This window comes from Triticum urartu, chromosome 3A (genome assembly GCF_056163025.1).
Source record: "Triticum urartu cultivar PI428250 chromosome 3A, HENAU_Tu73, whole genome shotgun sequence".
NCBI lineage: Eukaryota > Viridiplantae > Streptophyta > Magnoliopsida > Poales > Poaceae > Triticum > Triticum urartu.
This window is the reverse complement of record NC_141875.1, coordinates 740,241,900-740,255,889: the sequence shown is the minus strand read 5'-3', so window position 1 is coordinate 740,255,889 and position 13,990 is coordinate 740,241,900.

Below are 13,990 nucleotides of genomic sequence, written 5' to 3'. Positions count from 1 at the left end.
GGTTTCTTTTCCGAAACCCTAGATCGGTTTTCCGTTTTCTTTTTCGGTTTCTTTTCCGAAAACCCTAGATCGGTTTTTGTTCTTCTTTCGGACCGTTCGTCTCAATGAACGTGATCACCGATTATTCCCGGTTAACGACGCCCGTTCGTTTAACCATTCGTCTCTTTCTTTTCGTCGGATTTATTCCGCGATCGTGATCTCAGATCCGATCTTCGTTCTAGTTTATCTTCTCGCCCGTTTATCGGAATCAGGTGATTCAAGCGCCTGGAGTTTCATTTCGAAACCGCCGTTCCGTCTAATCAACTTAAACAAGTTTTTGCCCCGGTAAAATTTGACCTAGTTTCAACTTGCTAGAACCGAGCTGTTTTCTTCCGCCGTTTGTTTTCCGTCGTTTGTTCGGTTCATTTTTTTCTTTGCAACCGGAGTACTTAAGTTGAACTATCTGGTTCTTTCTCTCGTTCGAGTTTTACCTGTGCATTAGATGAGTACTTATTGTGTGGTTACTATTGTTTGCTTACGATAGATTGACCGGAGTGTGACGAGTAGATCTATCAAGAGTTTTTGAGTGCGAATCATCTCCATCAACCTTGCAGGCAAGTTCACACTTTGATCATATCTTTTCTACAACCCATGTTTTATTGCATTAGATCAATCCTCACACATTGCATGATTAGGATCTAATTAAATCGTGGGATGGGAAGTAGATGAGGTAGTACCTATCACCTGTATTATTATGAAACCCTTGGGAGTTACTTCTACGTTTGCTTATTACGCCATGCTATGCTAGTAGACGTGGATTGGGTGAGTGATATCCATGACAGATGTGAGTTGATAATTTTAATGGTTTATCTAAGGTGGCAACTTAAACACACATCTGGGTGGATTGAGGCACCTGATGTCTATCAGGACTTGCCTGTTTTTATTTTGGACCGCCACCCAGGCTCAAAGGGATCATAAGATCTTTCATGCTAGAAACTTCCGTGTGCGGCCACAAGCCATTATGGGCTCTGGCATAGTTGACTAAGTTGTGCGAACTCTTACAGTGGTGGACTAGCAGATGTAGGGGATGTAGGTGTACCGGTCTACCCAATCGTAAGGTGCTAGCGCTTCTGAAAGGCTATGTCTCGGTCATCCGTTTCTCAAACACCATGTAGTGCGAGAAATCCAACGGAGGCGATCGAGTCTTGTGGGGAAAAGTGCGCAAACCTCTGCAGAGTGTACAAACTAATCATGATTAGCCGTGTCCCCAGTTATGGACAACTTGAGTATCTAGTACTTGAATATCAAGTGAATCTCATCATGTTACTTCTAATTAATGTTGTTGGGTTTTTAATTATTTTTAATTGGGATTGAGAATGCTGTCAACCATTCTCAATGTTCAACAACCACCATGATAGTTAATTAAAATGTATTCCTTTGCAGTAGGGAAAAATTGGCTTTACACAAAAACCTTATAACCATAGAGCTTTTCCACCAGCCAAATATGCATGTAGTGATAGCCATTGTTCATCATTCTATATGGTGTGAATTTGCCAGTACATTCAATGTACTGACCCGTTTCGGGCTGCAACATCTTATGTTGCAGGTTTCTTACGAGGAGTAAGTGATACGTTAGGGTTACGATTTCTACACTCAACTTTGCCGTTGGTGTTGATGGGAATCCACAACCTTGTTGCTTCCGCTATATGGATTGAGGTAATAGTATTTACGTTACTTTATACATGTGATTTACCTATGTTATAAATCCTTCGAGTACTGTGTGTGTCAGCATACTGATCCAGGGATGACACATAAGCACAGAGACTTGATCCATTCGGGTCGGGTCGCTACAAGATGGTATCAAGCACATGTTGACTGTAGGACGTGACCCTAGAAACTGGCAAGCCCATAGCAAAGATTTTTCTCTACAACTTTCCCTTTCAAAAAGATCTTTTACCTCTCTTCTCTTTTGAGCTTATTCAAAAATTCTTTTTAGTGAGACCATATCCCTTTTCCCCTTTTGACCACACAAAGATTCGACTGATGAGACCACTCCAAGAAGTACAAGATATCGGACAGCTAAGGCCACTTCGGAATGAAGAGAATTTTCCGTGCATCTGAATAATGGAAACTACAACGGTTGAAGACCGAAGACAAGTAGAATTTGAAGGCTCTGAAGAATTCACAGATTTGTATGACCTAGGAAGGCTACCCTTATGGAACTTGGTAGACTATGGAAGTTGTCAATACCCGAGATCAAGGTGTATCGGAGAAAGACCGGAGCATGTACTCAAGGATTTGTCAAGAAAACCCTAAGACAGGGGATATCAATTATGGAAGATAGCTCATAGCAATGACAAGGGCAGAAACACGGTTATCCGTGATGTCATCCCCACTAATGCTATTGTCACCGTGCTGAGTTAAGGATGCAGTTTTAACCTTAGCTGGTGTATCACCAAGATCTGGAGTAGTACATCAAGAAGTTTAAAATGGAGCTCCAGGAAGTCGTATTAGACAAGGAAGTATTTCATGAGGAACTCAGGATCCTAAAGATGAGAGTAGCCAAGCTGGAGGAGCTACAAACTCGAGATACCGGAGAATTGTCAAGAATTGAAGGACAGTATGACCATGGCTCATACCAAGGATGTTGAAACCCAGAAGTTTGGGACGCAACTCCAGAATATTAAAGGATGTCACGAGAGACTTCGCGTCATAAGAGTTGATCTGGCAAAAGAACTTGAGAAGGACAAGCATGATTGGAAGAAGCCATTGGAGGCTTGAACAAGGCTTGAAGAGTTTGGAGACGTTGAAGATTTATTGACCTTTAGAAGACCAAACCCTTGTTATATACCTACATTAGATGCGACGATTGTGAGCTGTCAATTGTTTGATGTTTTTCGACAGCCACAACAAAAATCTGTCTTTTTCAAAACTTTTGTTTGTATTGTGTGCATCCCTCTCTATCTCTCTTATCTCACCCCAAAACCCATGGACCTAATAGAGGATGAATGGAGATGAGCTTGTATTTTCTGGACCGATGAGTCAATTGGAGACAGACCGATGGATTCGGAACATGGAGGATCATATGGAGAACAACCCTATAGTCGGAAAGGATATGGCCCAGCATGCTCTTCAGTGCTTTGAAAGAGGTGCTGCTACTTGGTGGAGGATGTACCAAACCATAAATGGATGGCAAGGAGTAACCACTTGGAAAGAATTTAAGTTGACTTTGCTAAAGTCTCAGTTTGTGTCCTAGAAATTGAAGCCTTATGGAAAGGATATGAAAAAAACTTGTGCATGCAAGCTTTGTGGAGAAATAGGACACAACCATAAAGAACACAAGGATGAATGCCCTAATTGTGAAGGAAGTCACCCAGCTGAAGAATGCCCAACTAGGCAGATCACTTGTTTCTTGTGTGAAGGGACTACCCACTACCCTGCTCAGTGTCACATTTACCCCATGGTACAAAGAACCATCCAGCAGAAGAAAGAAGCAACGAGAGGAGCCCTTATGGAAAGTTTAGAAGAACCTGTGATGAAGAAAGAGGTGGAGGACACACCCAAAGAAGAGCCAATTAAACCCTACACCAAGTCTTGCTATTCATGTGGAGAAGAAGGACACATCTCCCAGAATTGTATGAAGGGGGATCTAGTAGAATTCCCGACGGAGGAAGTAGCGTATGACCCACAGGAAATAGAAGCTCTGATGGGAATGGAAAAGTCCAGAAAGAGAAGTAGATTGGACTCCAGGAAGGATCTGAGTCATGTCACCTGTTATAGGTGCAAGGAGACAGGGCACTACCTCAGAAATTGCCCAAAAAGGAAGCTAAGGACCCAAGTAGGCTATATAATCACAAGGAAACCTCGAATCTTCCCAGAAGTAATATGTTTCCTTTGTAATGAAGCAGGGCACTTTGCCAGAGATTGTCCGAAGGAGACTTGTGATAAGTAGTTTGTAACAAAAGAAATATAGTCGCAATAGTGAGGACATTTTCTTTTATATTGAGGTGTTGAGTTGAGACATGTAATGGAGAAGCGAGAGATTGTAATCATTTGAGAATGAATAAAATAGCCTCGTTGGTACTGATATGGATTTTATGAGTTGTTACTCTATGAAGAAGGATTTTGACCATTTTTGAGGATATGAGAAATATGGTCTATAAAATATCGGAGCATTTTAAGGGTGGTAGTACCCTGTAAGAACTGTTGACCCCTGGAAAAGATAAGCATACTCCACTAAGTGGATTTCGGACAAAATGAATATGAGTTTTGTCTCGATATGTGTGATGCCCCAAGAGTATGTGGGATGAAGTTGGAGACTGTCAGTTGTTTGGACCAAATGTGATCAAGGAGTTAGAAGAGAATGTTGATTCGAGATAGACTGAAGGTAGCTCAGTCCAGGTAGAAGAGTTATGTAGACTCAAAACTCAAGGAGGTAGTCTATGAAATTGGAGACAGAGCATGTCTTCGCGTGATCCCTCTGTGAGGAGTTAAACGAATTGGAGTTAAGGGACAGTTAGCCCCGAGATTTGTAGGACCATATTGAGTATTGGAGCGTATGAGAGAAGTGGCCTACAATTTTGAGTTACCCGAAGGACTGTCAGGAGTTCCAGGTGTGTTTCATGTTTCTCAGTTGAAGAAGTGCCATGCAGAGATGGCCAATATTCCCCTGTAAGGACGCTTAACCGCGGAAAGGATAATGATGTTCCACAAAGTGGAATACGGACTCCATAAGTATAGGTTTTTACCTTGGTATGTGGGAAATCCCACGAGGATAAAGAGATGAAGTACTATCGGATATAAAGGAGGTATAATGTTGGAAATATGGATCAATGGAAAATTCCATGATGAGTCTGAGTAATCATGTCCTAGTTTGGTGCCAATAGACGGAAGGAAGACAGTACAATCGGATGGATTTAAGAATACTAGGAAGTTGGAAGTTGGAATAATGATCGGTTGCCCGATGATAAGTTCAAGGACTACAAGTGATGAGATGTGCCATAAACCACAGGCCCAGGACCTGCCAAGAAGCAAGCACACTCTTGCTGAAGGAAAAACCCTGGAAGAGGATATGCCCTTATCGATAGACGATCTTATAGGAGTAACGCAAAACCTGAGAGTTGTGAAGGAACGATAGATGGTTGTTTGGCTTGCAGAATCTATGGATTTATCCGAACTTGGTTCGTCGACAAGAGAAATTCTGCAATGCTTGTGAGGATGACCGAGTGTTACAATGCGAGATTCGCTAAACCGTATACAAGGTAATGATTTGGGTGCGGGATGGATTGATCACCATACCGACTTACTCTTATTATTCGCCTTGCTATATGGGATGGTAAATCTGAGTGACTTACCTATAGTAGAGAGATGGCGATATTAAACCTTGTTTAAACCTTAGAATGGTATAAGTATTTTTCCCCTTGTACACGGCAGTTGTGCCAACCGTAGGTTATACGGTGAGGATCAACCAAGACCCATTTCCTGCAGGAGAAACCATAAATTGTTGACCACCATGAGATATCGATAGTTGTTTAGTTTTGGCGCCAGACCCGTCAGCTAAGAAGACCCAATCTTGAAGAACCTTACCAAGATGAAAGGATAGAAAAATTGTGGTAAGGTTATGCCACTACCGGAAGAGCCAGAGAAGGAATTTTCCGAGGATTTGAGAAGACCGACACTGTTAACAATAAGGATGGAGTATATGAGTTTTGATGGAACAGTAACCATGCTTTTAAGGGTGGTAGCATCCCAGACCCCTGTGATGATCGATGGATTTTGAGGAGACCCCCAAAGCCTAACCTTTTCTTGCTAGCCTCTATGAATCTCGAGGACGAGATTCATTTAAGGGTGGTAGGTTTGTAACATCCCAAAATTTTAAATTTTGGAATGTTATAATAAATAGATAGATTTGACTGATTGTTTGATTGATTGTCTGAAAGTGAGTGAATTCGAAACTTTTGAAAGTTAAATGAGAGGGAATAAAAGGACTTTCCCAAACTTTCATATTTGCTTTCTGATCTCCATGAATTCAAATGCTTTTCAAACATAAAACCCTTGAGCGAAGATGATATGACTTCTTCCATTTAAATTAAATGAAAAGGGTTGTTGAAAATATTTGAATTTCATTTGAAAATATTTTCAATTCTGAAACTTTATGCAACTCAATGATTTTCACGAGAGAAGATAAAATGACTTCTTCAAATTATATGAAATATGAGTTGGGAGTTTCAAAGAATTAAATTCAAAGTTATTTTGAATTTATTTTTAATTTGGAATGTTATACATTAGATCATCATGCAAATCTTATTTTCTTGCATTTTGGTCGATCCTAGAAATTTCACGCAACTCAAGGACCTTCGGAGAGAGTTGGAGATTTCGTTATTTTCATATTTGAGAGTTTTCTCGAATTTGAAAAGAGGATCATTTGATTTATTTATTTCATCTTCAATTATTTTTCCGATATCAAAATATGAGAGAGGGAATAATATGACTTTCCCAAAATATAGGCAAAATGAAGATTTAATAAATAGATCGAATTTCGTTTTCCGGTGTTTGTTTGTTTTTTGGATAGGGAAAAATGCGCGTTTTCAAAAAAATTGCATTTTAGGTCCGGAGAAAAGTTCATTTTGTTCGACTCATTTTTAGGAGTCGGGGAAAATTTACTTTAGATTTTTTGGACCCCGTTTAGTTTTTCTTTTTCTTGTTTTTCTGCGCGCGAAATCAGTTAAAAAAAAAGGGAGCCAGGCCAGCCGGGCCAAGGCCCAGCCAGCCGGCCGCCCCAGCCGCCCAGCCTCCCGTGCGCAGCGCCAGGCGCAGGAGCGCCAGGCCAGCCGCCGCCTCGCCTCTTGCTTCTAGGCCGGATCCTTTTAGGATTCTAGGCTAGTTTTTTTCCTTTGTTCCGTTTTCCTTTTTCTTCTAGGACTCTTATTCCTGTTCTTTTTCTTGTCCCCTACCCCAAGTAATCTCTCCCCTCACCTATATAAATACCCCCACACCCCCCCTCTCCTCACACCAAAAACCCAAACCCCCTCTCCTCCCCAAGCCGCGCCCCACCCCGCGCCCCTCACCCGCCGCCGCCGCCCCTCACCCGCCGCCGCCGCCCCTCACCCGCCGCCGCCGCCCCTCACCCACCGCCGCCGCCGCCTTAGCACGCCGCCGTCGCCACCGTTCGCCCCGCCTCGCCGGAGGTAGGCCCGCGCCTCTCTCTTTCTTCCCCGCGGTTCGGTTCTTTTAAAAGAAACCGTTCCGGTTTTCTTTTCCGGTTTTTCTCTCCGATTCTTCGTTTCGGTTTCTTTTCCGAAACCCTAGATTGGTTTTCCGTTTTCTTTTTCGGTTTCTTTTCCGAAAACCCTAGATCGGTTTTCCTTCTTCTTTCGGACCGTTCGTCGCAACGAACGTGATCACCGATTATTCCCGGTTAACGACGCCCGTTCGTTTAACCATTCGTCTCTTTCTTTTCGTCGGATTTATTCCGCGATCGTGATCTCAGATCCGATCTTCGTTCTAGTTTATCTTCTCGCCCGTTTATCGGAATCAGGTGATTCAAGCGCCTGGAGTTTCGTTTCGAAACCGCCGTTCCGTCTAATCAACTTAAACAAGTTTTTGCCCCGGTAAAATTTGACCTAGTTTCAACTTGCTAGAACCGATCTGTTTTCTTCCGCCGTTTGTTTTCCGTCGTTTGTTCGGTTCGTTTTTTTTTCTTTGCAACCGGAGTACTTAAGTTGAACTATCTGGTTCGTTCTCTCGTTCGAGTTTTACCTGTGCATTAGATGAGTACTTATTGTGTGGTTACTATTGTTTGCTTACGATAGATTGACCGGAGTGTGACGAGTAGATCTATCAAGAGTTTTTGAGTGCGAATCATCTCCATCAACCTTGCAGGCAAGTTCACACTTTGATCATATCTTTTCTACAACCCATGTTTTATTGCATTAGATCAATCCTCACACATTGCATGATTAGGATCTAATTAAATCGTGGGATGGGAAGTAGATGAGGTAGTACCTATCACCTGTATTATTATGAAACCCTTGGGAGTTACTTCTACGTTTGCTTATTACGCCATGCTATGCTAGTAGACGTGGATTGGGTGAGTGATATCCATGACAGATGTGAGTTGATAATTTTAATGGTTTATCTAAGGTGGCAACTTAAACACACATCTTGGTGGATTGAGGCACCTGATGTCTATCAGGACTTGCCTGTTTTTATTTTGGACCGCCACCCAGGCTCAAAGGGATCATAAGATCTTTCATGCTAGAAACTTCCGTGTGCAGCCACAAGCCATTATGGGCTCTGGCATAGTTGACTAAGTTGTGCGAACTCTTACAGTGGTGGACTAGCAGATGTAGGGGATGTAGGTGTACCGGTCTACCCAATCGTAAGGTGCTAGCGCTTCTGAAAGGCTATGTCTCGGTCATCCGTTTCTCAAACACCATATAGTGCGAGAAATCCAACGGAGGCGATCGAGTCTTGTGGGGAAAAGTGCGCAAACCTCTGCAGAGTGTACAAACTAATCATGATTAGCCGTGTCCCCGATTATGGACAAATTGAGTATCTAGTACTTGAATATCAAGTGAATCTCATCATGTTACTTCTAATTAATGTTGTTGGGTTTTTAATTATTTTTAATTGGGATTGAGAATGCTGTCAACCATTCTCAATGTTCAACAACCACCATGATAGTTAATTAAAATGTATTCCTTTGCAGTAGGGAAAAATTGGCTTTACGCAAAAACCTTATAACCATAGAGCTTTTCCACCAGCCAAATATACATGTAGTGATAGCCATTGTTCATCATTCTATATGGTGTGAATTTGCCAGTACATTCAATGTACTGACCCGTTTCGGGCTGCAACGTCTTATGTTGCAGGTTTCTTACGACAAGTAAGTGATACGTTAGGGTTACGATTTCTACACTCAACTTTGCCGTTGGTGTTGATGGGAATCCACAACCTTGTTGCTTCGGCTATATGGATTGAGGTAATAGTATTTACGTTACTTTATACATGTGATTTACCTCTGTTATAAATCCTTCGAGTACTGTGTGTGTCAGCATACTGATCCAGGGATGACACATAAGCACAGAGACTTGATCCATTCGGGTCGGGTCCCTACAGAGACATTTCTCTGGTCAATAACCTATAGCGGAACCTGGATGCCCATATTGGCTCCTACATATTCTACGAAGATCTTTATCGGTCGAACCGCATAACAACATACATTGCTCCCTTTGTCATCGGTATGTTACTTGCCCAAGATTCGATCGTCGGTATCTCAATACCTAGTTCAATCTCGTTACCGACAAGTCTCTTTACTCATTCCGCAATACATCATCCCGCAAGTAACTCATTAGTTACAATGCTTGCAAGGCTTATAGTGATGTGCATTACCGAGTGGGCCCAGAGATACCTCTGCGATAATCGGAGTGACAAATCCTAATCTCGAAATACGCCAACTCAACAAGTACCTTCAGAGACACTTGTAGAGCACCTTTATAATCACCCAGTTACGTTGGGAGGTTTGGTAGCACACAAAGTGTTCCTCCGGTAAACGGGAGTTGCATAATCTCATAGTCATAGGAACATGTATAAGTCATGAAGAAAGCAATAGCAACAAACTAAACGATCAAGTGCTAAGCTAACGGAATGGGTCAAGTCAATCACATCATTCTCCTAATGATGTGATCCTGTTTAATCAAATGACAACTCATGTCTATGGTTAGGAAACGTAACCATGTTTGATCAACAAGCTAGTCAAGTAGAGGCATACTAGTGACACTATGTTTGTCTATGTATTCACACATGTACCATGTTTCCGGTTAATACGATTCTAGCATGAATAATAAACATTTATCATGAAATAAGGAAATAAATAATAACTTTATTATTGCCTCTAGGGCATATTTCCTTCAGTCTCCCACTTGCACTAGAGTCAATAATCTAGATTACACAGTAATGATTCTAACACCCATGGAGCCTTGGTGTTGATCATGTTTTGCTCGTGGAAGAGGCTTAGTCAACGGGTCTGCTACATTCAGATCCGTATGTATCTTGCAAATCTCTATGTCTCCCACCTGGACTAGATCCCGGATGGAATTGAAGCGTCTCTTGATGTGCTTGGTTCTCTTGTGAAATCTGGATTCCTTTGCCAAGGCAATTGCACCAGTATTGTCACAAAAGATTTTCATTGGACCCGATGCACTAGGTATGACACCTAGATCGGATATGAACTCCTTCATCCAGAGTCCTTCATTCGCTGCTTCCAAAGCAGCAATGTATTCCGCTTCACATGTAGATCCCGCCACGGCGCTCTATTTAGAACTGCTCCAACTGACAGCTCCACCGTTCAATAAAAACATGTATCCGGTTTGCGATTTAGAATCGTCCGGATCAGTGTCAAAGCTTGCATCAATGTAACCATTTACGATGAGCTCTTTGTCACCTCCATAAACGAGAAACATATCCTTAGTCCTTTTCAGGTATTTCAGGATGTTCTTGACCGCTGTCCAGTGATCCACTCCTGGATTACTTTGGTACCTCCCTGCTAGACTAATAGCAAGGCACACATCAGGTTTGGTACACATCATTGCATACATGATAGAGCCTATGGCTGAAGCATAGGGAACATCTTTCATTTTCTCTCTATCTTCTGCAGTGGTCGGGCATTGAGTCTTACTCAACTTCACACCTTGTAACACAGGCAAGAACCCTTTCTTTGTCTGATCCATTTTGAACTTATTCAAAACTTTGTCAAGGTATGTGCTTTGTGAAAGTCCAATTAAGTGTCTTGATCTATCTCTATAGATCTTGATGCGTAATATGTAAGCAGCTTCACCGAGGTCTTTCATTGAAAACCTCTTATTCAAGTATCCTTTTATGCTATCCAGAAATTCTATATCATTTCCAATCAATAATATGTCATCCACATATAATATTAGAAATGCTACAGAGCTCCCACTCACTTTTTTGTAAACACAGGCTTCTCCAAAAGTCTGTATAAAACCATATGCTTTGATCACACTATCAAAACGTTTATTCCAACTCCGAGATGCTTGCACCAGTCCATAAATGGATCGCTGGAGCTTGCACACTTTGTTAGTACCCTTTGGATCGATAAAACCTTCAGGTTGCATCATATACAACTCTTCTTCCAGAAATCCATTCAGGAATACAGTCTTTACATCCATTTGCCAAATTTCATAATCATAAAATGCGGCAATAGCTAACATGATTCGGACGGACTTAAGCATTACTACAGGTGAGAAGGTCTCATTGTAGTCAACTCCTTGAACTTATCGAAAACCTTTCGCAACAAGTCGAGATTTATAGACAGTAACATTACCGCCAGCGTCAGTCTTCTTCTTGAAGATCCATTTATTCTCAATGGCTTGCCGATCATCGGGCAAGTCAACCAAAGTCCACACTTTGTTCTCATACATGGATCCCATCTCAGATATCATGGCCTCAAGCCATTTTGTGGAATCTGGTCTCATCATCGCTTCCTCATAGTTCGTAGGTTCATCATGGTCAAGTAACATGACCTCCAGAACAGGATTACTGTACCACTCTGGTGCGGATCTTACTCCGGTTGACCTATGAGGTTCGGTAGTAACTTGATCTGAAGTTTCATGATCATCATCATTAGCTTCCACACTAATTGGTGTAGATGTCACAGGAACCGGTTTCTGTGATGAACTACTTTCCAATAAGGGAGCAGTTACAGTTACCTCATCAAGTTCTACTTTCCTCCCACTCACTTCTTCCGAGAGAAACTCCTCCTCTAGAAATGATCCATTCTTAGCAACGAATGTCTTGCCTTCGGATCTGTGATAGAAGGTGTACCCAACAGTTTCCTTTGGGTATCCTATGAAGACACATTTCTCCGATTTGGGTTCGAGCTTATCAGGTTGAAGCTTTTTCACATAAGCATCACAGCCCCAAACTTTAAGAAATGACAACTTTGGTTTCTTGCCAAACCATAGTTCATAAGGCGTCGTCTCAACAGATTTTGATGGTGCCCTATTTAACGTGAATGCAGCCGTCTCTAAAGCATAACCCCAAAACGATAGCGGTAAATCAGTAAGAGACATCATAGATCGCACCATATCTAGTAAAGTACGATTATGACGTTCGGACACACCATTACGCTGTGGTGTTCCAGGTGGCGTGAGTTGCGAAACTATTCCGCATTGTTTCAAATGTAGGCCAAACTCGTAACTCAAATATTCTCCTCCACGATCAGATCGTAGAAACTTTATTTTCTTGTTACGATGATTTTCCACTTTACTCTGAAATTCTTTGAACTTTTTGAATGTTTCAGACTTCTGTTTCATTAAGTAGATATACCCATATCTGCTCAAATCATCTGTGAAGGTGAGAAAATAACGATACCCGCCGCGAGCCTCAATATTCATCGGACCACATACATCAGTATGTATGATTTCCAACAAATCTATTGCTCGCTCCATAGTTCCGGAGAATGGCGTTTTAGTGATCTTGCCCATAAGGCACGGTTCGCAAGTACCAAGTGATTCATAATCAAGTAATTCCAAAAGTCCATCAGTATGGAGTTTCTTCATGCGCTTTATACCAATATGACCCAAACGGTAGTGCCACAAATAAGTTGCACTATCATTATCAATTCTGCATCTTTTGGCTTCAACATTATGAATATGTGTATCACTACTATCGAGATTTAACAAAAATAGACCACTCTTCAAGGGTGCATGACCATAAAAGATATTACTCATATAAATAGAACAACCATTATTCTCATATTTAAATGAATAACCGTCTCGCACCAAACAAGATCCAGATATAATGTTCATGCTTAACGCTGTCACCAAATAACAATTATTTAGGTCTAAAACTAATCCCGAAGGTAGATGTAGAGGTAGCGTGCCGACGGCGATCACATTGACTTTGGAACCATTTCCCACGCTCATCGTCACCTCGTCCTTAGCCAGTCTTCGCTTAATCCGTAGTCCCTGTTTCGAGTTGCAAATATTAGCAACAGAACCAGTATCAAATACCCAGGTGCTACTGCGAGCTCTGGTAAGGTACACATCAATAACATGTATATCACATATACCTTTGTTCACCTTGCCATCCTTCTTATCCGCCAAATACTTGGGGCAGTTCCGCTTCTAGTGACCAGTCTGTTTGCAGTAGAAGCACTCAGTCTCAGGCTTAGGTCCAGACTTGGGTTTCTTCTCCTGAGCAGCAACTTGTTTGCCGTTCTTCTTGAAGTTCCCCTTCTTCTTCCCTTTACCCTTTTTCTTAAAATTGGTGGTTTTGTTAACCATCAACACTTGATGATCCTTTATGATTTCTACCTCCGCAGCCTTTAGCATCGCGAAGAGCTCAGGAATTGTCTTATTCATCCCTTGCATATTATAGTTCATCACGAAGCTTTTTTAGCTTGGTGGCAGTGATTGAAGAACTATGTCAATGACACAATCAACAAGAAGATTAACTCCCAGTTGAGTCAAGTGATTATGATACCCAGACATTTTGAGTATATGCTCACTGACAGAACTATTCTCCTCCATCTTGCAGCTATAGAACTTATTGGAGACTTTATATCTCTCAATCCGAGCATTTGCTTGAAATATTAACTTCAACTCCTGGAACATCTCATATGCTCCATGACGTTCAAAACGTCGTTGAAGTCCTGGTTCTAAGCCGTAAAGCATGGCACACTGAACTATCGAGTAGTCATCAGCTTTGCTCTTCCAGACGTTCATAACATCTAGTGTTGCTCCTGCAGCAGGTTTGGCACTTAGCGGTGCTTCCAGGATGTAATTCTTCTATGCAGCAATGAGGATAATCCTCAAGTTACGGACCCAGTCCGTGTAATTTCTACCATCATCTTTCAACTTTGCTTTCTCAAGGAACACATTAAAATTCAACAGAACAACAACACGGGCCATCTATCTACAACAACATAGATAAGAAAAATACTATCAGGTACTAAGTTCATGATAAATTTAAGTTCAATTAATCATAT